The sequence below is a fragment of the Canis lupus genome, chromosome X (genome assembly GCF_048164855.1).
Source record: "Canis lupus baileyi chromosome X, mCanLup2.hap1, whole genome shotgun sequence".
NCBI lineage: Eukaryota > Metazoa > Chordata > Mammalia > Carnivora > Canidae > Canis > Canis lupus.
In genome coordinates, this window is record NC_132876.1 from 4660668 (window position 1) to 4686512 (window position 25845).

The 25845-nt window shown below is 42.5% G+C and overlaps 1 pseudogene; it reads left to right on the forward strand.

The window, feature by feature from the left end:
• The first annotated feature begins 2164 nt into the window (after positions 1 to 2164).
• On the forward strand, positions 2165 to 24431 carry LOC140627899 (small ribosomal subunit protein eS4, X isoform-like; annotated as a pseudogene).
• Positions 24432 to 25845: the final 1414 nt, after the last annotated feature.

Below are 25845 nucleotides of genomic sequence, written 5' to 3' on the forward strand. Positions count from 1 at the left end.
CCCCCAGATGGATCTGAGACCCCGTCTCCCTGGGGATACATAGAGATCTCGCCATGGCCTTCTCCTGCCATATGGCATCTGGCAGCCCTCCATCCCTTTGCCTCCCGGTGGCCTCCTCTCCACTCATCACTAATACGCTGCACTTGAAGGAACCCGCTCCATGCTCCCAGCACATTGGTCCTGCCTCCTCAAGCACATGCTAAAATGCCAGACTCTGCCAGGAAGCCCATCACGTCCCTCCTGCCCATAGAATTCAAGCTATTCCATGGGTGAGAGGTTTCAGGGGCTCAATGCCCTCAGCCCCAGATCTAGTAGGTCCGGGACCAGGAGAAAGCCCTGGGACACTGTCAAACAGGATAGAGAAGTGGAAAACCAGAATGCTTTTCAAGTTCTGGCTCAGACATGGCATTATGTGTCAAACTCAGGATGAGGCACAGGCAAAATTAGCCAGAGAATGGAGCTGAGCTGGTAGCTAGGGGAGCCTATTGGGGTCTGAGCAGTTAAAAACTACTACTACCCCCCAAAAGCTAATACTACCCTTCCCCTGCCTGTGCTCAGAATCAATTGAAAGAGGCAAACTTCAGGACCTCTCTGAACCCCAGGGATGTGGCCACCTTTTTCAGGTTTAAGCTAATAGAGACTCATCTCTTTGCCATTTCCCCTTAGCATGCCACATTAGAACTTCCCTAAACCGGGACGCCTGGGGGGCTCAGTGGTTGAACATCTGCCTTCGGCCCAGGGTGTGATCCCAGGGTTCCGGGATCGAGTCCCACATTAGGCTTCCTGCAAGGAGCCTTTTTCTCCCTCTGCCTATGTCTCTGCCTTTCTCTCTCTCTCTCTCTCTCTCTCTCTCTCATAAATAAATAAATAAATAAATAAATAAATAAATAAATAAATAAATAAATCTTAAGAAAAAAAAGAGAGAGAACTTTCCTAACCACCAAGAGAACCAAAATCAAAGGAGAAGAATGACAAGCAGCACTAGCCAGTGAGGGTGATCCATGCCCCTAGCCAGATGAATTGGTCTAGGGATGAACACATGACTGAGCCTGGGCCAGTGAGAGTCTTTAGAGAGAAGTACATCCTAAAAGAGGCTCTATCTCTGTTGGCACCACAAACTATAAGAACCAACTAATTTTGAGTCATTAGTTATTGTCTACAGAGAAATAAATTGCCTAAAGAGTGAAGTCAAAAATTTGAGAAGAAAACAAAGATGGAAGAAAAGAAAGGAGAGGCAAAGGTCTAGAAATATTGAGCTCCTAAAGCCAGTTTAACCCCTGGATTTCTCAGTCTAGTGACTCAATAAATGTCCCAGGCTAGTTTGAGTTAGATTTCCATCATCTGCGACCTAAATTGTACTGACTCCAGCAACGCACATACATGGGAATCCAGAAGTCTGAGGATCTTCACTTGAGACACCAATGTGGCACAGCTGTCCCACATTGGTTGCCTATAGGTACTGTCACGAACTGACTTTTTCACCCTCTACTGTCCATTTCTCTATTCATGGCTTCTACGCTCCTGTGGTACATTCTTTCTGATAACCAGTCTCCACGTCTGATTCCATGGCTCCTCTGATCTCTCTTGACCTAATAACCTTTCAACTTCTGTTCCCACTGCTCATGACCTCATCCTTCAGAAGTTTCCAGCTACAAGTTCCTTAGAGGGCTTGATAGGCCAAGCTAATTTTGTGTGTGTGCTGGGCCACAGCATAGGACACCACAGGGCTACACTGAAAGCTCCTTGAAGGCACCTAAGTACTCCATATTTTGTGAGATTTTTTAATAGTAGTATAATTTTTATTTTCAGTTTCCACATGTTCATTGCTAGTATATAGAAATACAATTGATATGTGTCTGTTGATCTTGTATCCTGCAACATTACTGAACTCACTTATTAGCTCTAAGAGTTTTTAAAGATATATTCCCTGAGGTTTTCTACATAGAAAATCATGCCATCTTCAAATAAGGACAGTTCTATTTCATAAGGCCAAAATTAGTAGAACTGAAAAAATAAATACATAAATCCATAATTATAGTTAGAGACATCACCCCCTCTCTGTTGGTAATTGATAGGTCATGCAGGCAGAAAATCAGTAGGGATATAGCTGACCTGAACAGCACTATCAATCAATTTGATCTAATTGACACGTATAAAATACTCCATGCAGTACGTAGTGCTTGCTTGGGCTTATGACTCCAAGAAGCATCCAAAGTGTGTAGCTGCTCCAAAGCATTGGATACTGGATAAACTAGACAAAATTTTTGCTCCTGGTCCATACACCAATATTTACAAGCTGAGAGAATGTCTCTTTCTCATCCTTTTCCTGAGGAACAGACTTAAATATGCCCTAAGAGGAGATGAAGTAAAGGCATTCTGCATGCAGTGGTCCTTTGAGATTAATAGCAAGGTCTGGACTGATATAACCTAGTCTGCTGTTCTTATGGATGTCATCAGCATTGACAAGACCAGAGAGAATTCTCTGTGATCTATGACATCAACGGTTGCTTTGCCATCCATCGTATTATACCTGAGGAGGCCACAATCAAGTTGCGTAAATTGAGAAAGATCTTTGTCGGCACAAAAGGAATCCCTCATCTGCTGACTCATGATGCTCACACCATCCACTACTCTGATTCCTTCATCAAGGTGAGTGACATTTCCGATTGATTTGGAGACTGTTTATGGTGGTGACCAGAGGTGCTAACTTAGGAAAAATAGGCATGATCACCAACAGAGTGAGATATCCTGGCTCTTTTGATGTGGTTCAAGTGAAAGATGCCAAAGGCAACAGCTTTGCCATCCAGTTCTCCAACATTTTTGTTATTGGCAAAGGCAAATAAACAAAGATTTCCATTCCCTGAGGAAAAGATATCTGTCTCACTATTGCTGAAGAGAGACAAGAGAGTGGCCGCCAAACAGAGCAGTAGGTAAAATAATCTGCAGGTAAAGTGATTGGATGTTTTTTTACTTAATTCAAGATAACATGGCATGAAAATAAAATACTCCATCCAACAACCACAAAATACACAAACTTCTCAAGCTCATGTAGAACATTCAACAACATAGGCCACATTGTGGACCATAAAATATACCTTATAATTTTAAAACAGGAGAAATCATACAAAGTGTGTTTGCATACCACAATGGAATTAAATTAGAAATCAGAAACAGAAAGGTAGTGAGAGGGCTCCTGGGTGACTTAGTTGGTAAGCATCTGCCTTTGGCTCAGGTCATGATCCGGGAGTTCCAGGATGGAGCCCCACATCAGGCTCCCTGCTCAGCAGGAGTCTGCTTCTCCCTCTGCCCCTCACCTCACTTGTGTTCTCTCTCTCTCACTCTCTCTTTGTCCCCCAAAAAAATAAATAAATAAATAAAATAAGAAAAGGTAGCTAGAAAGTTGCCAAATATCTGGAGATCAAACAGCATACTTATAAATGACACATGGGTCAAAGAAGGAGGCTAAAAGAAATCTAAAAACATTTTTTAACTCAATGAAAATGAAAATACATTTATCAAAATCTGTAGGATGCAGCAAAAGCAATGCTTAGAGGGAAATTTATAGCATTAAATGGGTATATAAGAAAAGAAGAAAGACACAGAATCAATCATGTAAGCTTCTATGTTAGGAAACTAGAAAAAGAAGAGAAATTTAGGCCTAAAGGAATCAGAAGAAAAGAAATAACAAAAAAATGAAGCAGAAATTGATGAAATTGAAAACAGGAAAACAAGTGAGAAAAATCAATGAAACCAACAGCTGACTCTTAGAAAAGATTAACAAAACTGATAAAACTGTAGCCAAAATAACTAAGAAAAAAAGAGAGAAGATACAAATTACTAAGATCAGAAATGAAAGAATAGCCATCATTATTAATCCCATGGAATCTAGGCTAATAAAGGAACACTATGAACAACCTTATGCCCACAAATTTGATAACTTAGATGAAATGGATCAATTCCTTGAAATATACAGGCTACCTCCAGGCTCCCTGATCATTGGGGAGCCTGCTTCTCCCCCTCCCTCTGCCACTCCCCTTGCTTGTGCTCTCTTGCTCTCTCTCCGAAATAAATAAATAAAACCTTTAAAAAAGAAAAAAGAAAGATACCAGCTACCAAGCTTACAAAAGAAGAAACAAAAGAAATTCAATCAATAATTATAAATATTCCAAAACAGAAAGCTTGAGGCCAGATGCTTTAACTGGTGAACTGTACCAAACATGTAAGGAAGAAATTCCAGTAGTCCACAGTCTCTTCCAGCAACTAGAAGCAGAAGGAATACTTCCTAATACATTCTATGAACCCACATTTACACTAATACCAAAGCCAGACAAAGACATTACAAGAAAGGAAAACTACAGACCGATATCTCTCATGAACATAGATGCCAAAATCTGCAAAAGAACTAGAAAATCAAGTCAATGTGTAAAAATAACAATTTGATGCGGAAAAAGCATTTAGCAAAATCCAGTATCAATTCATGATTTTTTAAAAAAGATTTTATTTATTCATGAGAGAGAGAGAGAGAGAGGCAGAGACACAGGCAGAGGGAGAAGCAGGCTCCATGCAGGGATCCCGACGTGGGACTCCATCCCCGGACTCCAGGATCACACCCTGGGCTGAAGGTGGTGCTAAACCGCTGGGCCACCGGAGCTGCCCCCTCCATTCATGATTAAAACAAAACAAAACAAAATAAAACCTCTAAGAAAACTAGAAATAAAGGATTGGTTTCGATTGTCCATTTTTTCCTTTAGGTTTTGGGTCAAATCTTATCTTCTTGTATCACTAATTATTCTTTCACTAAGTGCCAAATTTTGTTTAGAAAAAATATAAAAGATACCATGATATGGTGAAGCTGCGGTTAATGATATATTCCACTGTAGTTTTGTTCCTGGCAGACAACTAGGCTAGGAGCAAATTAGATTAATCCAATTAGGGATTGAGATGACTTTAAACTGATGTTCAGTCCTTTTTAGGGCTAATCTAGTTCTGGCTAATACTTACTCCTAAAATGCAAGATTCCTTCAGGATCCCAGCTCAAAACCTGGGGGATGGGAATGATTTACCGAAATTCTCCTCTAGTGGGTCTTGGACTCTAATTTTGTCTCCCCAGCACCTTGAATCTGCACAACTTCCCATCCTGTTAGCTGTGGCTTTTAGAATTGACATTTTCCCCCTTGAAAGCAAAAAAAAAAAAAAAAAAAAAAAAGCCAAATGTCAAGATCCACTCTCAGGCCTTCCTTTCTCTTCCAGATCTTGACCTGTAAATTCTTTCTGCCATGGTAGCTTCCTGATGCTCTCAGGCGGGATACCTTAATACTTTTCTAGCTTTTCTAATTGTTCTCAGCTGGAGAAGTGAGCTGAAACAACCTAAGTCTGCTGTTGCTGAAAACAACATTCTAATTCTACATTTTAGAATGTATGGATGTTTTCTTTATGGCCCAATATATGTTCGACTCCTGTGTATCTATGTAGGGGTACCTACAACTGAATTTTATGATTATACAATATAGAATATGATATAATAAGATATTGTGATAGATTGTAACATTGTTTCCAGCTATTTGCTGCTGCCCATGTAAAAAGGCCATATAATCCCTGCCCATTACCATGTGACTTGTGGTGCCATCCTGTGGTTGGGAATATACTTCTCCACCCCAGTGACATTAGGCTCGGCCATATGGCTTACTTTGGTCAGGGGACTATGGATGGAAGTGATCTGGGGTCACAAGGAGCAGAAGCTTTGAGAGCCATCACTGGCTGTGTCATCACTCTTTTCCCTCTGCCGCCACGCTGACACATTCTAGAGAGGGGCTCCTCCTTCAGTTTGGATTTCAGAATAAAGAAAACAGGTGGAGTGCAGAACCAAAGCCTGCCTACCCCAACCAACACGTAATGTGATGAAGAAATTAACATTTGCTGTCCCAAACCACTGGACCTTGGAGGTTGTTTCCTACCACAGCATAACCTAGCAAAAGATGATGAATACGGATGGATTTTATCATATTGTTTATATCTTCTGTATATTTATCTTTTGTCCATTTGTTCTGCTACATGCTGAGAGAGATAAATTTCTTAACTACAAATGTTCTGCTTGCATTTTCTGTACTTTTTTCTGCATGGATTTTGACAGTCTATTATGTGGTTCAAAGCAAAGTGTCAACCAAAAAAAGTATATATCTGCTACAGTTAGTAATATTGTGTTATTGCTAATTCAGCTGTAGCTATGAGGAAGAGACCCTGGGTTCTGACTCCTACCAGGGTAAATTCTCAGAGTTCTATTATGCAACTAGGAGAATTTATCAAAATTTGCCCCCAGCCAGAAGCAAAGTATCTTTCAAGATTAGCCAACCCAACTGGTTTTTGAGACACCTGGACTGACTAACTGGATTTTCCAAGTGCTTTGAGAATGAGATGGGAATACCCTGACCAGAAAGCTTCCATCACTGAACAGATAACTCCCACAGACGGGTGAATCTGCTGGCTTCCAGTCTAACCACCAGTCAGTTGAGGGTTTAGGTACAGTGAGTTACTGCCCCACCTTACTCCCACTCTGAACCTCAAACTTCAGGATGAACTGAGAATACAAATATTTGGGCTCTGCAAATCTAAGGTAAAAAATGGATTTGGTGATGTAGTACCTTCCCTGTAATAACTAATAATGTTATTATTACTATCATATTTATTATATGACATCCCTGCCCATTCCATGTGGCTCAGAGAGGTTAATAATCCCCACTGCTCTTGAGCCCCAGGGAGTGATACTACATGGCTATGCCCCTTAACTCCAGAGCCGCAGAGGCACAGACAGCTTGCTCACACTTCCTTCTCCTTCTCTCCTCTTTCTTTTCATCTCCCTCTCTTCACTCTCCGTCCTCCTCTTCCTTCTTCCCCTTCCCTACCTCTCACCACCCTCTTTCTCTTCTTCCTTCTCCTCCTCCTCCTTCTTCTCCTTTTGTTTCTTCTTCTTCTTCTTCTTCTTCTTCTTCTTCTTCTTCTTCTTCTTCTTCTTCTTCTTCTTCTTCTTCTTCTTCCTCTTCTTCTTCTTCTCCTTCTCCTCCTCCTCCTTCTTCTTGTTTCTCTCTCTTTTTCTCCTTCTTCTCATTGTTGAGGGTGAAGGTGCACCAATCTCATGAAGGCAGCTGGGAAATGAGTCAGGCTATTCCAAACACCACTGCCTATCACAAGGCCCATTTACCCTCAGACTCAAGTGTGCCAATCTGGCATGGTTGCCCCTGGCAACTGCAGAGTGTGGCCAGTTGCCCAGGGCAGTATTCCAGGCCTCTGATGTGCCATTCATGTGTGCTTTTCTCTTTTTTTCTGGAACTGGATCAGGCATGTGGTACCACACATTACAGGCCAGGTTCCCTTTGTGTAACAAGATGCTCTGATTAAGTGCTTGGGATTATGGTGACAAAAACCTGTCTTTCCTTGGATCCTCCAACATTCCCACCAGGCACTTGAAAGTGTCAACACAGTGTCTGGACACTGATGGGGCCCTTAGCAAAGAAGTGCTCCTTCATTTCTAACAATTTCTAGATGGGGACATAGAAGCTCAGTGAGGTTTAGTGGCTAGTTCAAGGTTACTTCACTGGACAGAAGAGGAGAAAGGCCTAAGATTTTCTGACTCCAAAGCTAGCGCTCTTGGCCTTACACCAAGCTCAATTTGAATGAGTGATGCCAAACCATAACGATTAGTGCTGAGGGAAGAGCATGGGTCTGCAAGTTGGGAGGCCTGGGATATGAGTTTTCTCAGGCTGCCGTAACAAAATTCCACAGACTAGATGGCTTAAACAACAAACATCTATTTTCTCATATTCTGGAGGCCAGAAGTCTGATCTTAAGGCTACATAATCTTCTCTCTGTACATGTTTGTGTCCTAATCTCCTTGTGTTACAAAAACACCAGTCATATTGGATTAGGTCCCATCCTAACGGCCTCATTTTATCTTAATTACCTCTTTAAAGACCTTATCTCCAAATACAGTCACATTCTGAGGTACTAGGGGTCAGAACTTCAACATATGATTTGGGGAAGATGCAATTCAGTCTGATTGCCACCCTGTCACTCCTGGCTGTCAACACTGGGCAGGTCCCAGACCTCGAATCTGCCCTATGAAAACAGAGTTGGGTCAGATTTCTGAGGTTCTATTCACTCCTGATATCTTCAATGTTATGAACTCTCTTATCAGAGGCTGGGCAACTTTCCAAGGCACCCAAGCAGACTGAAGAGGGGCTGATTCTGAGGAGAAGAGCTGGGTAGGGGAGACTAGGGACCCTACATCAGCTCCAGAAATTCATCAGCACTAGGGCAGAACAAAGAGATGGACCAGCAAGGCAGAGGGATTAGTCAACGACTTGATATAAGTTAGTGCAGTGAAGTAGTCACTCTGCCCCTTGGGTTGTATCAACAAAGTGTGGAGTCCAGAACAAGGGAGGTAAATCCAGTGGTTAAGAGCTCTTGCTTTAGGGTCAGATACATCTGCATTGTAACCTCCACCTTGATACATCATAGCTTGGACCTTGAGCAAGCTACTTAATCTCTCTGTTTCTCTTCTATAAAGTGAAGCTAATAATTAATACATAACTCACAGGTTTTGTGTGAGGACTACTTGAGATAATTCTTATAAAGTTATTAGCAGAGTATCTGGCTTATGATAAATCCTCACCAATAGCTAAGGTGATGGATGCTGTGGTACACCACTCAAATCCCTCTTCATGAGTAAAGCACTTATTTTCTAGCTGCTGAGAGTGCTACTTCTCACTTGTCAGCTTCCTTGAGTGTCAACTTCCTCAAGTGTCCACCTTTGCAGCAATTGCCCACAGGCAAAGAGAGCAGCCTAGCCCCAGGTCACATCCCTTCTGAGGGGCAGCCTCATCTAGTGGCTGATAGATGTTAAGGAGGGAAAAAATGACTCAGATCCCTCTCTGCCACTCAAGAGTCATCACAAGACTCTCAAGAGTCATCACAACTCCTTGTTGTGACTTCACCATAGCTCAACTTCTCCCTCTGCTCACTGCTGCTTCCTGCCCTTCTATCGCCGAAGTATTGATCCAGAGAGCACACTGAACTCCACCTCAGAGTCTGTTTCCCAGGGAACCCAACTAATAACAGCAAGGATAATGACAAGGTATGAGAGCCCTGCAATAAAAACATTTCCATGGTACAATGGAGGAAATAACTCTGTGATCTCATTCTTTCCAGCTCTACCTTCACTCACCTTGTCCTAGGCCCATGGGCCTCCTGCCATTCGTCATACACACCAAACGTCCTTCTTCTCACAGTCTTTGCACATGCTGTCCTCCCTCCCTGGAACACACTTCCTTCAGCCAAATGGTACACATCCTTAGTCCAAAATTACAGCACCATCTCCACTATCTGGCACCTGCTGGCCTTGTTTATGTTTTTTTTAAAAGATTTATTTACTTATTTGAGAGCGAGAGAGAAGCAGGCAGCAGAGGGAGAAGGAGAATCCCAAGCAAACTCCCTGCTGACCGGGGAGCCCAACTCAGGGCTTGATCCCAGGGCCCAGAGATCATAATCTGAGCCAAAATAAGAGTTGGCCACCCAACCAACTGAGCCACCCAGGCACCCCATGCTTTATTTTTATCCATAGCACCTACTGATATACTATGGCAAACAATTCTGTATCCTGTGTATTGTCATTATCCCCCAGCTAGAATGCCAGCTTCCCGAGGGCAGAGAATTTTGTCTGTTTTTTGTCTGTCTTGTCTGTTTATTCAGCACTTTGATCACTGCCTAGCATATAGCAGATTCTCAACAAATATTGAATGAATGAATGAATGAATGAATGACCTATAGGGGAATGGGAACCAAACAGGGGTGGGAGTGCCCAGAGACTTCCTGAGAAAGTGCCACCAAAACTGAATGTGAAAGTGAATCATGACCATGGGGGTTATTATTCTGAAGAACCTCCAGGAAGCAATGCACAGGAGTTTGACTTGTGAATTTTCCATCTTGGACTTCTGAGTAGTTAAAGGTTCTACCTTTTTCCATTTAATTTATTTTATAGTCCCTCAAAAATGAAGGAGAAATAAAGCTTTTTTCTTTTACAAGTGTGATCATTTGGGGAATGTGGTGCAGGCAGAGGGCCCTGGAGCCTGGTTCCTTGGCTCACACACATATGTAAAAGCCATTCACTAAAGAAGTTTTACAGTAAACAGAAGCCTTTGCTTTTAACTCTTTTTGAGATACCCTTTTTCAAAGCAGGCAAGCCGTTTGTGTGATGGGTAGATTTCAAGCATAAAGTCCTATCTGAGTGGCCCACATGTGAAAAAGATTTGACAAAGAGAGTGAATGTATTTTCAATAAAATCTCTGCAGCAGTCTGGGAGATAAGGTGGTATGTTCTGGTTAGTACACATGTCTGCCAAACAGAATTTACGTGAATCCCCAGACCTCAATGATCTTGTTCCAGAAGACTGGAGTAATCCAAGTATGCAGAACACCAACATTCCACCAGAGAGACCTTCCTTTTCCTTTTATAATGAACTCATTAAATAAAAATCAGTTTCTTAATACTTGTTTCCCATGTACCTTCTAATGCAGCTGTTCTCAGTGGGGAAGGGGGTTGGGGAAGACCTCTTCAAAGGAGGAAAGTTTCCAAATTATCTAGGGGCCTTTTTCTTTTTTCTTTTTTTTTTAATTTATTTTTTATTGGTGTTCAATTTACTAACATACAGAATAACCCCCAGTGCCCGTCACCCATTCACTCCCACCCCCCGCCCTCCTCCCCTTCTACTACCCCTAGTTCGTTTCCCAGAGTTAGCAGTCTTTACGTTCTGTCTCCTAGGGGCCTTTTTCAATGTAAATACTCTCACTCACCATTCACCACAGAGATTTGGACCCTCCCATGGTTGATCACAAAACAGATGCACTTATATCTGCATCACCAATGATGGTGCTGCTCAAGGACAAACTCTGGGCTCCAATCCCCGTCCTCCACCTAGTGAGAGTCCAACACTGGGTAAGTGGGTGGGTGAGATCAGCCTGCCTGCCTGCTCTCTACATGCTTGCAGTATAACTTTAGACAATGAACTTAACATCTTTGAGCCTGTTTTCTTCTTTGAAAAATGGGGCTAATAATCCCTGCACTGAGTGCCTCTGAATATTTTCTACATGCAGGAAGGATGTCTGTTTGCCACAAAGCCACCTGAAAACAGTCTCATCTCTGTTGTGATTGTGTGAGTATGCACATGCACACACCAAATGGAGTCATACATACTGTCCTTCTGTCTGACCAAGAGATTTTTCAGCACTTTGTATCTCTCCAATGAACTATAACATTCCCGTGGATAGATACACTTCCTTCTATATACTGCCATCTCTGGTTGTATTCACACATGTCATCCCCGTGTTGGCACCATCTTCATGGCCACAGAACTTGCCACCTATGAGAAATGGGTATTACCGAAAAGATCAATAAATACTCCAAAGGGCCTGATGCCCTTCTCAGATAAAGACTGCCCTTTGATATATTCCAATGATGTTTCTGTATATTTATTGAGTTCTATTCTGACCTCCAGATCATTTTCAGTTTTGTGTATCTGACCTGTTAGGAATGGCCAGCTTGAACTACAATTTCGATTTTTCAGGGTGCTTCTCAGCTTCTTACACTGTCATTCAATGCTAGAACGTGCAAATCCTTAGAAATTGAGTTCAAATGCATACAGGCACTCATGTAATCATTTGTTCACTTAGCAGGTATATCCTGAGGGCCCACTATGTGCCAAGCACTGTGTCAGTCTGTGGGATACAAGCATAGTTTCTATCTTTATGGAACTTTATAGTCTAAGGGGAAAACAAAAATTGAACAAAGAAATAGTTATTCGTATACTGTGACAAGTGTCATGAATGGGGTGCCATGACAGGTGATGGAAGGAAAGGGTAATCTACTAAGAGAGGATAATAACAGTCAATATCTCTAAAGAGGGAACATTTTAGCCAAGTCCAAAAGGATAAGAAGCCAGACATGATGAAAGTAGGGGAAGGACATTTCAGGAAGAAGAAAGAGTAAATACAAAGCCCTAAGGCAGAAAGATGCAGGACAACCCCCTTGTGACCAGGAAATTGTGCTGGCACTCTTGTCTTTCCACAGGGAGCAGAGCTCTCCATTCTCTTCCCCTGGCACAAGATGGTGAGTGGCTCCTTGCTAGCCCTTGCCTCTCTGTACTGAGATGCCAGCTCTGGGATGGAAGAGGTTTCCTCACTAGGCTGGAAAAAGCAAATGGGGGAAGAATGTGTTACCAATGGAGGTATTTTTGAGAAAGTGCCATCTCAGAAACCCCAGAACCTCCATGCTCATCACTAGAATACTCCTGGGGACAGGAGAAGGCAACATAGGCCCCTGACACTCACCCTGATGATTTGCCTACCTTGGAGGCTCCTTGCTTGTCACCATTGCCACCACTATGCTGGCTTCTGAAGGACACTGTTTGTCTTCAGTTCTCTGAACACACACCCTTTTCCTCACCCTAGGACACAAATGAGACCATGTTAGGTATCTAAAGAAGACCTGACTGATGGCTTAAGGATAACAAAATGTGAAGAAACACAGAAAGTCATATGTAACCCGAAGTGGCATCATCACTTTAGCATATGGTCCACCAGTGTCTCCTTTTCTAATAGCATCTACATCCCTGCAAAGAGACTATCTTTATCTCTTGCCACCAAAGAGGAGAGGAATCATAGAATCTGTGTCCAAACAGGGACTCTTTTAAGACTGAAAGAGCACTATTAATATTTAGGGTGGAGCAGGGTGTATAAACTGCCTAGGCTAACCAGGACATATGGTTAGCCTCACGAAGAGAGATGTGGGGGATAGAGAGGCAGAAGGCTTCCAAAGCCCTGCTATTCTCCAAATATTTCCCATTCTTTTTCTAGGCACATGATAGAATTGAATTTCCCTGATCCCTTGAGATTAGGTGCATCCAAGTGATCTGCTCTGGCTGATAGTGTGTGAACACAAGTGTGGTATTTCACTTCTGAGCAGAAACATGAAAAGCCAGTATACAACAGGCATGTTTCCTTTTTTCTGCTTTGGGGATAGTGAATCATAAGGATAGACCCTTCCTGAGACTGGGCTCTAAGTAAGAATGATATGGAGCTGAATGCCACCTGATTGGAAATCAGCACATTGACTAAGTGAGAAATAAATCTTTTTTGAATTAAACATTGAGATTTTGGGGTCATTTGTTAGTGTAGCATCATGTAACCCAACCTAACTGATTATATTCCCAAGTTTCAGTTCTAGGTCTCCATGGTTGAGCACCTCTGTGCAGATATCCACCCTTTTCCTGGCCCCTGGTCCCACTGGCATGTCTTCTGAGTTGCCCTGGAGTCACATTCCCCAAATAATGGCAGTGGCCTTCTCAACTAGCTGTCTCAGGCCCAAATGAGAGCCAGAGTATAGCCAGACTGAAGGATGGAGCCAGGAGCTTATAAAGGTGTGGACTCAGCAGTGAAATGAAGGAAAAATATTATTGCTATGTGTTGAATTGTGTCCCCCCAAAATTCATATGAATTCCCAACCACCAGACTCCAGAACGTGATGTTATTTGGAAATAGGGTCAATGCAGATGTCATTAGTTAAGATGAGGTCATTAGGGTGGGCCTTAATTTAATGTGATTGGTGTCCTTATAAAGAGAGGAAATTTGGACACAGTGGCACCCACAAAGGGACAACACCACGTGACGATGAAGGCAGACATCAGAGTGATGATTCTACAAGCAAAGGAATGCCAAAGATTTCCAGCAAACCACCAGAAGCTACGGGAGAGGCATGGAGGAGATTCTCCAACACAGCTCTCACAAGGAATCATCCCTGCCAAAACACTGACCTCAGATTTAACCATAAGAACATCAAGACAATAAATTTCACTTGTTTAAGCCACCCAGTTTGTGGTAATGTCTTACAGCAGTCTCAGGAAACTAATATAGTATAAAACAATGGTGGATCTAGCAGCAGAGCTAACAGGCAGATTTTATGACCTTCTTGCAAGTCTGAGAGCATTTCTGATGTCCCTTGACACAGATATAGACCCAGATCCAGGGACACATAGAGATACAGATATAGGTATAAATAGACAAACAAACAGATACAGGTACATATAGGGATACAGATACAGCGAAGAGCCTGCTTCTCTCTCTCCCTCTCCCTCTGCTGCTCCCCCTGCTCATGCTCAGTTTCTCTCTGTCTCACCCTCTGTGTCTCAAATAAATAAAGAAAAGAAAAGAAAAGAAAAACAGATAAAAGTTCAGATGGAGACAAACATACAGATACTTGGAAAGATATAGATACAAAGTAAAGATGGTGAACCAGATACAGGTAGAGATGGAGATGCAGAAATGGGTATAGATGGAGACACAGATACGGGTGCAGACAGAACAAAGTACTTGCATAGGCACAGATACAGGTAGAGATGGAGATACAGGTAAGAGTGGAGATGGAGACAAGAATACAAAGATGCATAGATGCAGAAAGACACAGATACAGGTAAAGATAGAAATACATTCCTGAAACAATTTTTAGGTTTTTTTTGTACTAGAAAATGCAGGCAGTGTTTTCACAAAAGTAAATGTACAGTGATTTGAAATACAATAAATGAAGGCAACGCATGGCCTTCCAATAAAAAATATTTGAAGACTGAAAAAAAACAAAAAACAAACAAACAAACAAAAAAAAGATAGAAATACAGAAACAGAAAAAAAAGAAATACAGAAACAGGTAGAGGTACATATCCAGATACAGGTGAAAAGAAAGTCTTAGAAAAAACTAGGTATAGAGACACAGATTCAGGAACTCGTAGGTATCTGTACATAGGTACAGAGAGAGACAAAGATAAAGGTTCAAATGGAGATCAGACACATGTATGGTTAGAGACACTGATATAAATACACATAGACAACTAGAAACAGGTACACAAACAGTAATAGAGACACTGACAGATACAGATAGAGATAAAGGCAGAAACACAGATACAGGTACGGATAGAAACAGGGACAGATCAAGATCTAGATACATTTCTAGATAGAGATATAGACTCCGATATAGTCACAGATATAGATACAGATAAAGGTAGAGATAGTTACCCAGATACACGGATAGATAGAGACAAGAAAAATGTACAGAATGAGATCCAGATAGTGGTAAAGATAAATGTATAGATACAGGTTCAGATGGAGACATATATGGAGGGTACATACAGACTCAAAAATACAGGAACAGATAGAGACAATAGTACAGGTATAGATAGAGACACCATTACAGACAGAGCCAGAAACAGGTACAGGTATAGACACACTAGAGGTATAGAGACCCAGATAGAGGTACAGATAGAGACAAAAATATACATACAGAAACCCAGATACAGGTAGAGATACAGACTCAGAAAACATTACAGATAGAGACACAAATCAGGGTACAGTTCAAAGATACAAATTTTCAGATAGAGGCACAAATACAAGGACAGATAAAGATACTGGTACAGGCAGATAGAGATCCAGATATAGGCAAAGATACAGATCCATATACAGACCAAGTAGAGACACTGATTGGTATCAGGAGAGACTCAGCTACAGCAACAGATAGAGACACACACTTAGGTAGAGATAGACATTGACCCGGGTACCTAGAGAGACACAGATACTGGTTCTTACAAAAATACAGGTGAGGTGCCTGGATGGTACAGTGAGTTAAGCATCCAACTCTTGGTTTTGGCTCAGGTCATGATCTCAGAGTTGTGAGATCAAGCCCTGCATCAAGCTCAACATGGAGTCTGCTTAAGATTCTCTCTCCCTCTCCACTGCCTCTCTCACTCATGCTCTCTTTCCTGAAATAAATATTATACATATACAATGGAATATTACTAAGCCATCAAAAAGAATGAAATCTTGGCGTTTACAATGATGTGGATGGAACTACAGGGTATAATGCTAAGTGAAAAAAGTCACAGAAAGACAAATACCATATGATTTCACTCATATGTGGAATTTAACCAACAAAACAAACGAACATAGGTGAAGGGAAGGAAAAATAAAATAAGATAAAAAAGTGACTATGAGGCAAACCAAAAGAGACTCAACTCTAGGGAAAAACTGAGGGTCACTGGAGGGAAGGTGGGTGAGGGGATGGGGTAACTGGGGGATGGGCATTAAGGAGGGCATATGATGTGATGAGCCCTGGGTGTTATCTGCAACTGATAAATCACTAATTTCTACCCCTGAAACTAATAAATAATACACTATATGTTAACTAAATTGAATTTAAATAAGAATTTTTAAATTATATACAATTAAATTAATAAATCTTTTTAATTTTATTTTTGAAATATTGTATTTATTTGAGAGAGAAAGAGAGAACACAAGAGGGGGTGGTGGTGGCAGAGGCAGAGGAAGAAGCATACTGCTCACTGAGCGGGGAGCCCAATGTGGGGATCGATCCCAGGACCCTGGAATCATGACCCCAGCCAAAGGCAGACACTTCACCAACTGAGGCACTCAGCCCCCACCCCCCCCAATAAATCTTTTTTAAAAAGAAATGCAGAAAAATGAACAGATAGACAACAAGATACAGGTACAAATAGAGACTCATTTACAGACACAGTTAGAGACACAGATACTGGTATTGATAGACACTCACATACAGGTACCTACCAAACACCAGACACTGGTCCTTGTAGAGACAGTAACACTGGTACAGATATACACAGTGACTGCCACTTATCTAGATAGAGAAACAAGTACAGATAGACAACCAGATACAAGTACAGATAGAGACATATTCAAGTACAGACAGAAACACAGATACAGGCACAGATAGACACATAATTACAGACAGACATAGCTGTAAGTACAGATAGAGACACAAATATAAGTACAAATAGAGAAACGATCACTGATATAAGTAGACACAGGTACTTATAGGCACACATGTAGGTAGTTATAGAGACAGAGACACAGATACACTTAGACACACATATCCAGATACAGGTTTGAGCAGAAATCCAGCTTACAGGTATGACCAGAGACCCAGATACGGGTATGATATGCAAACAGATACCCATACAGATCGAGACATAGATATAGGTACATACAGAGGCACAGATTCAGGTACAGCTAGAAACCCAGACACAGGTACAGATAGACACATAGATTCGTGTATAGATAGAGACCAAATGATCAGTTAAAGATAAATATACAGTTTGAGGAACAGATAGAGATATGGATAAGGTACAAATGGAGAGATTCAATTTCACATAAGGACATATATCCATGTGCAAACACAAATGCAGGTACAGATACAGATACAGCTCTACGTACACAGAGAGATCCAGATGTGAGTACAGATAGAGACACAGATGCAGGAATATGTAGAGATATGGATACAGGTTGAAACAAGTACAGTGGTACAGGAAGAGGCATAATACTATTACAGATGGAGACCAAGATCCAAGTACTTATAGGAGAGAGACACTGGTACAAATAAAGAAACAGTTATTGTTACAGAAATCACTACAGTTACAGATAGAGACAAAGTTACATTACAAATAGAGAGCAGTACAGATAGAAATTGAGACAAATACAAGTACAGATAGGGACACAGATACTATTGCATATAGAGACACAGATACAGGTCCAGAAAAAAAAAAAAAACCACTGATACTGGTACAATGGAGAGCCAAATAAAAGTACACATATCCAGGTATTTATAAAGACCCAGATGGAAGTACAGATTGAAACAGGGATATAGGTACCTCTATCTGTACAGTTACAGGGACAGATAGAAACACAGATTCAGACATATTAGAGAAAGAGATACAAGTACATCTATAGTCCAGACAGAAGTAAAGATAAAACCAGATACAGGTATTGGTGGAAACAAAGATACAAGTACAGATAGAGACCCAGATACAGTGACAGAGGCACAAAACAATTAAAGATAGAGACCCAGTTACAGGTAGAGATGGACACACAGATACAGCTGCAGACAGAGACACAACACAGGTTCACACTGAGAAATGGATATATGGATATGGTACGAAACACCATTTCCTATACAGATACAGACCCAGACACGGTTACAGCTAGAGACACAGATACAGGTAAAGATAGAGACCCAGACACCAATACTTACGAGGCCCAAATACAGGTATAGAGGGGAAATACACATACAAGCTCAGATATAGACAAAGATACAGGTGCAGACACACGCAGGTACAGATAAAAACACAGATTCAGATACAAATAGGGTCATATATGCAGGTACAGATAGAGACACAGATGCAGGTGCAGATTGAGACAGAGATACGGGTACTTATTAGATGTAGATACAAGTGGGCAGCGCCGGTGGCTCAGCGGTTTAGCGCCACCTTCAGCCCAAGGCGTGATCCTGGAGACCTGGGATCGAGTCCCATGTCGGGCTCCCTGCATGGAGCCTGCTTCTCCCTCTGCCTGTGTCTCTGCCTCTCTCTCTCTCTCTCTCTCTCTCTCTCTGTGTGTGTGTGTGTGTGTGTGTGTGTGTGTGTGTGTGTCTCATGAATGAATGAATAAATAGATGTAGATACAAGTATCTTCAAGATACACAGGTACAGATAGAAGTACAGATATTGGTATTTATAAAGATATCTATGTAAGATAGAAACACAGACACAGACACGGGTAAGATTGAGACACGGAAAGAAGTACAGGTAGAGACATATTTACAGGTCCTTGTAGAGACACACCTGCTGATGTTCATACAGCTCAGATACAGCTAAGTATAGAAACACAGATACTTTCAGAGACACAGATACAGGTACCCACAGACACACATAGACAGGTACGGACAAATGTGCAGATACAGAGAGTGACATAGACACAAATACAGATACAGACAGAGACCCCGGTACAGACATACTTCTTCCCCATCAGTGACATCAGAACTCGAAGGTGGAAGGGAGGTGGGCGGGGGGTGGGGGTGACTGGGTGATGGGCACTGAGGGGGGCACTTGATGGGATGAGCACTGGGTGTTATGCTATATGTTGGCAAATTGAACTTCAATTAAAAAAATAAAATAAAATAAAATAAAATAAAATAAAATAAAATAAAATAACTCGAAGGTAGGTTTAATGGCACCTGGGAGGTACCAAGTGCTATTGACAGAATGTATCATCAAACAGCATTCATAAGTAGTTTTTGGAATTGTTTGATTGCTGTGTTTCCTCTAAAGAAGTCCTCACTGGTCATGAGAATTGTAAGGATAATTGGCTTTCCTTTTTCACTTTGGCAGCCTGGCAGTTCAGAGTCTCTAATAAAACCCTCGCTGTGGACGGTAGCCCTCAGGTTGGGCCTATCCGTACATTTCTTTGCCTTGTTTTGATTTTCTACCGTTCTTCGTGTTTTCTCTAGGCCTGCTTCCCTTTTTCTATTTTATTAGATTGTGGATCACTTAAGCTGTCTCAAATTTCTTGTCAAATGAAGCCAGGTGTCAATCAATGAAATGGAGGTGGCTATAGAATATAGTGGCTTGAAGAGACAGACCGGGGCCAACCCCCAGCTCTCCCACTTCCTAGGGGGAAGGTTGAGCTGATTTGGGATTCTCGGGAAGGATGGATTTCCTACTGGTCACTACCACAGGAAGTGGGTGCCTCTGAGAGTAGTGAGTCCCTACCCTTGCAGGGCTGCGGCTGGACAGGCAGGGGATGGTAACTGTGGAGGGGGTGAGGTAGAGGGAGCTCCTGCTGAGGGGAGTCGTGCATCCTGCAGAGATGACACCAGATACTCTCCAAGGCTCCCTCCAGAGCTGAGACCCCCACCCCCTCATCCCCAGACTCGTTCAGTTCCAAGGGAAAGGCAGCCCGCTGGGTAGTGGGCTTGGCACGTATATAAGACTGTGGGCCGGGGCTGCCTCTCTCACACTTGCCCTTGATCCTTTGCCTGAGAAGGACTGAAGCCAACAGTGCCTGTGGGGAACAAACGGCAATGATTAACAAAGCTCTGGGCAAGCATGAGCCCAGCCCTGCAGCCAGCCACACATATTAGAAGCCTCAGCTCTTGGCCTCAGCCTCCTTTTGCCTTGCCAGACCTGGTGTGAACTTGACTTGAGCCACAGGCCACAAGGCTACATCCCCTCCCAGTTCGGTTTCCCCATCTAGTCAGCATGGCTCATCTGTTTTTAGTTTTTATTTTATTATTTTTATTTGATTTTATTGAAGTCCAATTTGCCAACATATAGTATAACATCCAGTGCTCATCCCATCAAGTGTGTCACATTTTTAAAAAGGAGAAAAAGAGTTTCCTTTGTTTTTCCCTTCATACCACAATAAGAAATACGTGTTCAATGTACAAGATTCAGAAAATACAGGTGATCAAGAAGAAAACAGTGTCCATTACTCAGCACCCAAACAGAGCCACTGTAAGTATTTTGCTGTGACACCTATCAATATACATTAATTGATTCATAGGAATTTGTTTGGATAGGTCGAAAATGGTTGACTATCAGCTCTTGCAGATGGCTTATTCTAATTATACATTTAAAAATATTTTTTTAAATGAGTGGGAAATATCAGAAAGGGAGACAGAACATGAGAGACTCCTAACTCTGGGAAACAAACTAGGGGTGGTGGAAGGGGAGGAGGGCGGGGGGTGGGGGTGAATGGGTGACGGGCACTGAGGGGGGCACTTGACGGGATGAGCACTGGGTGTTATTCTATATGTTGGCAAATTGAACACCAATAAAAATAAATTTATAAAAAAATAAAAAATAAAAGAGATGCAAAAAGGTAAAAAAAATATTTTTTTACTTGGAGTATGATCAGCATACAATGTTACACTGGCTTCAGATGTACAACACAGTGATTCAACAAGTTTATAATGTGTTGCTATAGCCACCACAAGTGTCATCAGCCACCCTCTGTCGCCATACGATGCTATTCCAATACCACTGACGATATTCTCTATGCTGTGCCTTTTATTCTTGTGACTTATTCAGTCCATAACCAGAAGTGTCTAATTATACATTTGTATATAAATACATACCTATTATTTTTTTTCAAAATAAGATTACACTATACTTCTTTGTTTCTAACATTTCATTACCTGAAATATAGAGTGAACACAGTTCCATTTAATGTACATGGAATCCACATCAGCATTTTAAAGAACAGCTTCATATTTCAATGTATAGAAATGTGATCATTCCTTTAACCAGTTGCCAATTTTTGAATGTTTACTGTGTCAGCTACCTATGAGGACTAACGAATCAGCCCAAACCTTAGTGCCTTAAAATAACAATGTGTTGTTTCTCGTGATTTTGCAGGTAGGCTGGCACGCCTTCAGCTGGACATCCAACAGCTGGAGTGGGGCTTGAAGGCTCCAGATGTTCCCACTCAGGTGTTTACCTATTAGTGCCAGCTATTGGCTCCTCACTTCTCTGTGGAGCCCCCGTGTTAGGGCTGTCCCAGGACTACCCTTAGGTTTGATGACTCACGAGAAAGACTCCCAGGGCTCCAAAGAGTTGCTATATTAATGGTTATGGCTTATTATGGGGCAAAGGATGCTAATCAGAATCAGCAAAGGGAAAAGGCATGGGATGGGGGCAAAGTCCAACAGGAATCGGTCACAAGCTTTCCAGGTATCACTGCCTAGTGGAATCTCCTGGGGACACGCTTTAGTCTCCCAGCAATGTGTGGGACAACACATGCAAAATATTACCAACCGGGAAAGCTCACTGAGCCTTAGTGTCCAGGGTCTTCATTGCTGGTCAGGCACGGAGACATGTCGCACCCACGTCACTGACCTTGGCTACTTGGACTCCAGCTCCCCCAGAGGTCAAATGGATACAGTCCAAGGGCTCATGGGCTGTCTCTGGATTCTCTCCCAGGAGCCAGGAGGAGGACCTGTCTTTTCTTTGGAATGTGCAGCTTTTGAGCACCCCCATTCTGCTGGGTTAACCCTTTACTGCACACGTCTCACCCTGCAGGACCAGAAGGTGGCCTACTAGTCTGTGGATTCCAAGGGGATGAGAACGAAAGCTGCAAGTTTTCTTAAAGCCCAGCCTTAGAGGTCACATAGTATCACTTGCAACGCATTGCATTGGCCAAAGCAAGTGACAAGTCCAGCCCACAGTCAAATGGGTGGGAAAACTCACCCTACCTCTTGATGGCAGGAGCAGGGACATTACATTGCAAACGAGGATGGACACAGGGAGGTATAATTCATAGGGGGCATTATTATAACAATATGCCAGGCAAAAATTCTTGTATTTTTTTAACCATTATAAGCCAGGGCATGATAATCATCCTTATCCAGTAATATTCCATTTATAACGCATTTTCTTTAAAAACAAATCATTGTGAAATATTTGATATCCCATTCATAGAAAAAGTATAAAAACAATATAAAAAGCAGGTAGATGTACTGAGTTTAAAGATGTGTAGTCTTAAATCCGTGTAGACTTTTCCTTCGCAATTGCAGGTTTTACATCTGTAGAACGCAGTGCAAATGCATCCACTCCCTAATGGGGTATCAATTTCTGGCACTTAAATATATTTAATATGTAATTTGGGTATTTCTAGATTCTGCAGCAAAGGAATACAAATGGAAAATCTGTCAATTTTGTGAAAATTTTGACTCGGATAAGTAGTGAGAAGAGAAATGAGAAAGAAAATGTTTTTCATCTTAATACAGATATGTTTTTGAATTGGCTATATTTTTTATTTTTTATTTTTTTTTAATTTTTTTTATTTATTTATGATAGTCACACAGAGAGAGAGAGAGAGGCAGAGACATAGGCAGAGGGAGAAGCAGGCTCCATGCACCAGGAGCCCGACATGGGATTCGATCCTGGGTCTCCAGGATCACGCCCCAGGCCAAAGGCAGGCGCCAAACCACTGCGCCACCCAGGGATCCCTATATTTTTTAAAGCACTATGGAAGTTTGTTTTCCATAAAAAATCACAATCTGATTTATTCTAAAAATATTTTTTTAAAAATATGATTGGATGCTCTTATATCTTTGCATGTATATTGGTTGCTTTCTTAGGGTACACCCCAAGACTAAAGTATAGGCACTTCTCAAAAATTTCAGATGTGTTGCTGAAGTACCCTCCAGACATGCTGCCCTTATTCTCTCATTTATCTTTTGCCACCCTCAGTAAGGGAAAATAACTTTTTGTTTCATTTTGCATTTTTATTAGGTTGAAGTTTTCATATATTTAATGTTTATCTGTATTCTTTATTTTTGTGGACTTTCTTTTAATCATTTTGCCATGGGGGGTGGTCTGTTTTTTGCCTACCACTATTCCTAGCTCTTTTATTTATTTATTCATTTATTCATTAAGATTTTATTTATTTATTCATGAGAAACATGTACACACACAAAGAGAGAGACAGAGAGTGAGAGAGAGAGAGAGAGAGGCAGAGACATAGGAAGAGCGAGAAGCAGGCTCCCCATGGGGAACCCAATGTGGGACTTGATCCCAGGACCCCAGGATCATGACCTGAGCCGAAGGCAGATGCTCAACCACTGAGCCACCCAGGTGCCCCCTCGTAGCTCTTTTATAGTAAGGATATCAACTGGCTACTTGTTCCTTTTGGATTTCAGAAGCATGTCAAGATGCATGATCTGATTTGATCTTCATAAGACTCCAGTGAGGAAGGTAGGAGAGAATTGTTCTTAACTCCCTTTTTTCGATGAAGGAAACTGAGACTCCGAAAAGACTGACCTAGTGACATAGCCAGTTATAGTGCAGAAGCTGCGGGTGGAATCCGGGTCTCCGCCTCCCAACCCAGGGCACGTCAGCGCCACAGGCCTCTCCGCAGCGCTGACATTCTAGAAGGAGAGGTGACCTTCATGAGACTATGAACTGAAGCTTAGAGCTTAGCCCCAACAGGCCAGTCCCCTAAGGAGAACCTGAACAACATTACCAGGGTGGGGGTGGGGGGACGGGCCCAGCAGACACCGGGCTTTTTTCCACTCCCACTGGCCACAGTGAGACTGTGGGTTTAAGGAAGCAAGTGGACTGGCTGAAGGTCAAAGCTTGTAAAACTGCAAAAAAGAAAAGACCTATTATTTCCTCCCTCCCCCTGGCAACCCCATGGGGGCAAAGCATACTTTGCACCTGGTTTGCAGAGGTCAAAGGGTTCGGAGGAGAAATCCATTTATCTTTACTTTTCTCAAGTGACTGTGGTTAACCTGTCACCAGGGCAGAAGACCTTGCTCGACCAGATCAGGGCACCTGCTGGTGCGGGTCAAATCCAGCTTTTGGCGGCCGCACCCTGTTTATCCATCAACACGAAGCTCTAGCTGTGTTCTTTGCTAAGCGGCAGCCAGCAGGAGCTGGCCCTGCCCCCTCGGGACAGTCCTCGCCGCCTGCTCCTTTGCTGGAGAAGCATGTGAAGGGAAGAACGTTCTATGTCCCCCGTCATGTGCGCTAACGCCTGGGAGCCTTCCGACAGCCCCCACCCCCTGGAGCCTCAGTTTCCCTCTGACTGATAAGGATTTGGACTCCATTCTGGAATCCATCTGTTGGCTAAGCTGGGGTGCTTGAGTACCCATTCCGGGTAAAGCCAACACCCCCTCTGTAGGGAAGACCTGAGAGTCAATACAAAGGCCTTAGGTGGAACAGGCAGGGGACAGGTGCTGCAAGGTGAGGTAAGAGGACACAAGAGTTTGGTGGCAGCAATAGAAATGGACAAACCAAAGGCCCCAGAGGAGGGCCGAGCCAGCTCCTAAGAACTAGGGTGACTTTCATGCTTATGGGCTGAGAGAACCCTGCCTTCCATGGAGGCGGTGGAGACGTGCTGGAAGGAAAGGGGAGCCTTGGACTGCATGATGTGGGACGAGTCCCTCCACCTCCCTGGGCCCCATTTCCTCTTTGGGAAAGCAGAGCTAGCCACTCTTGCCAATGAGCACCCGAAAAGATGTTCAGCATCATTGGTCATTAGAGAAATGCAAATCAAAACCATGAGGAGAGGCCACTTCCCTTCTACCGGGATGACTGTCATGAAACAGGCAGAGAAGAGTAAGTGCCAGCGAGGGGTGTGGAGAAATCAGACCCCTCAGCATTGCTGCTGGGGATGTACAATGGTGCAGCCACTGAGGGAATCAGTCGGGGGGCCCCTCAATAAGTTAAACGCAGAATTTCCATACGATCCGACAACTCCACTCCTGGGTATAGACCCAAAGGCAATTGGGAGCATATCTGCACAAAAACGTGCACACAAATATGTGTAGTGAGTAGCCTTATGGATAGTAGCCAGGCAGTGCCAACAGGCCACATGTCCATCAGGTAATGCAGGGATAAGCGTGAGGTGGGCCACGTATTCATTCACAAAAAGGATTGAAGGGCCGGTACACGCTGCAACACAGCGCATCCTGAAACCATGGTAAGTGAAAGAAGCCAGACATAAAAGACCACATACTACATGATTCAATTTGTATGAAATGTCCAGAATAGGCCTATAGAGACAGAAAGTCAATTAGTGGTTTCTCGAGGCTGGTGTGGAGGGGGAGATAATAGCGAAAGGGTACAGGGTTTCTTTCAGAGGTGATGAAAATGTTCTAAAATTAACTGGTGAGCATGCTAAAATCCATTGAATTGTATACTTTAAGTGGCTGAATTGTATGGTGTCTGAACTACATCTCAATAAAGCTGTTTACAAAAAGGAAAGACACCCTTCCAAGTCTTTCTCATGGGATCGGTGTGAGGATCCAACAAGCACTAGATCTTTTTTCCTGGCCCCGGCCAGGCTCTTTTTTGTTTGTTTTGCTTTTTTGGTTTGCTGCATTATGGTAAAATCTAACATGCGTACGGAAAAATAAATGAAGCTTAAATATACAACCTAGCAA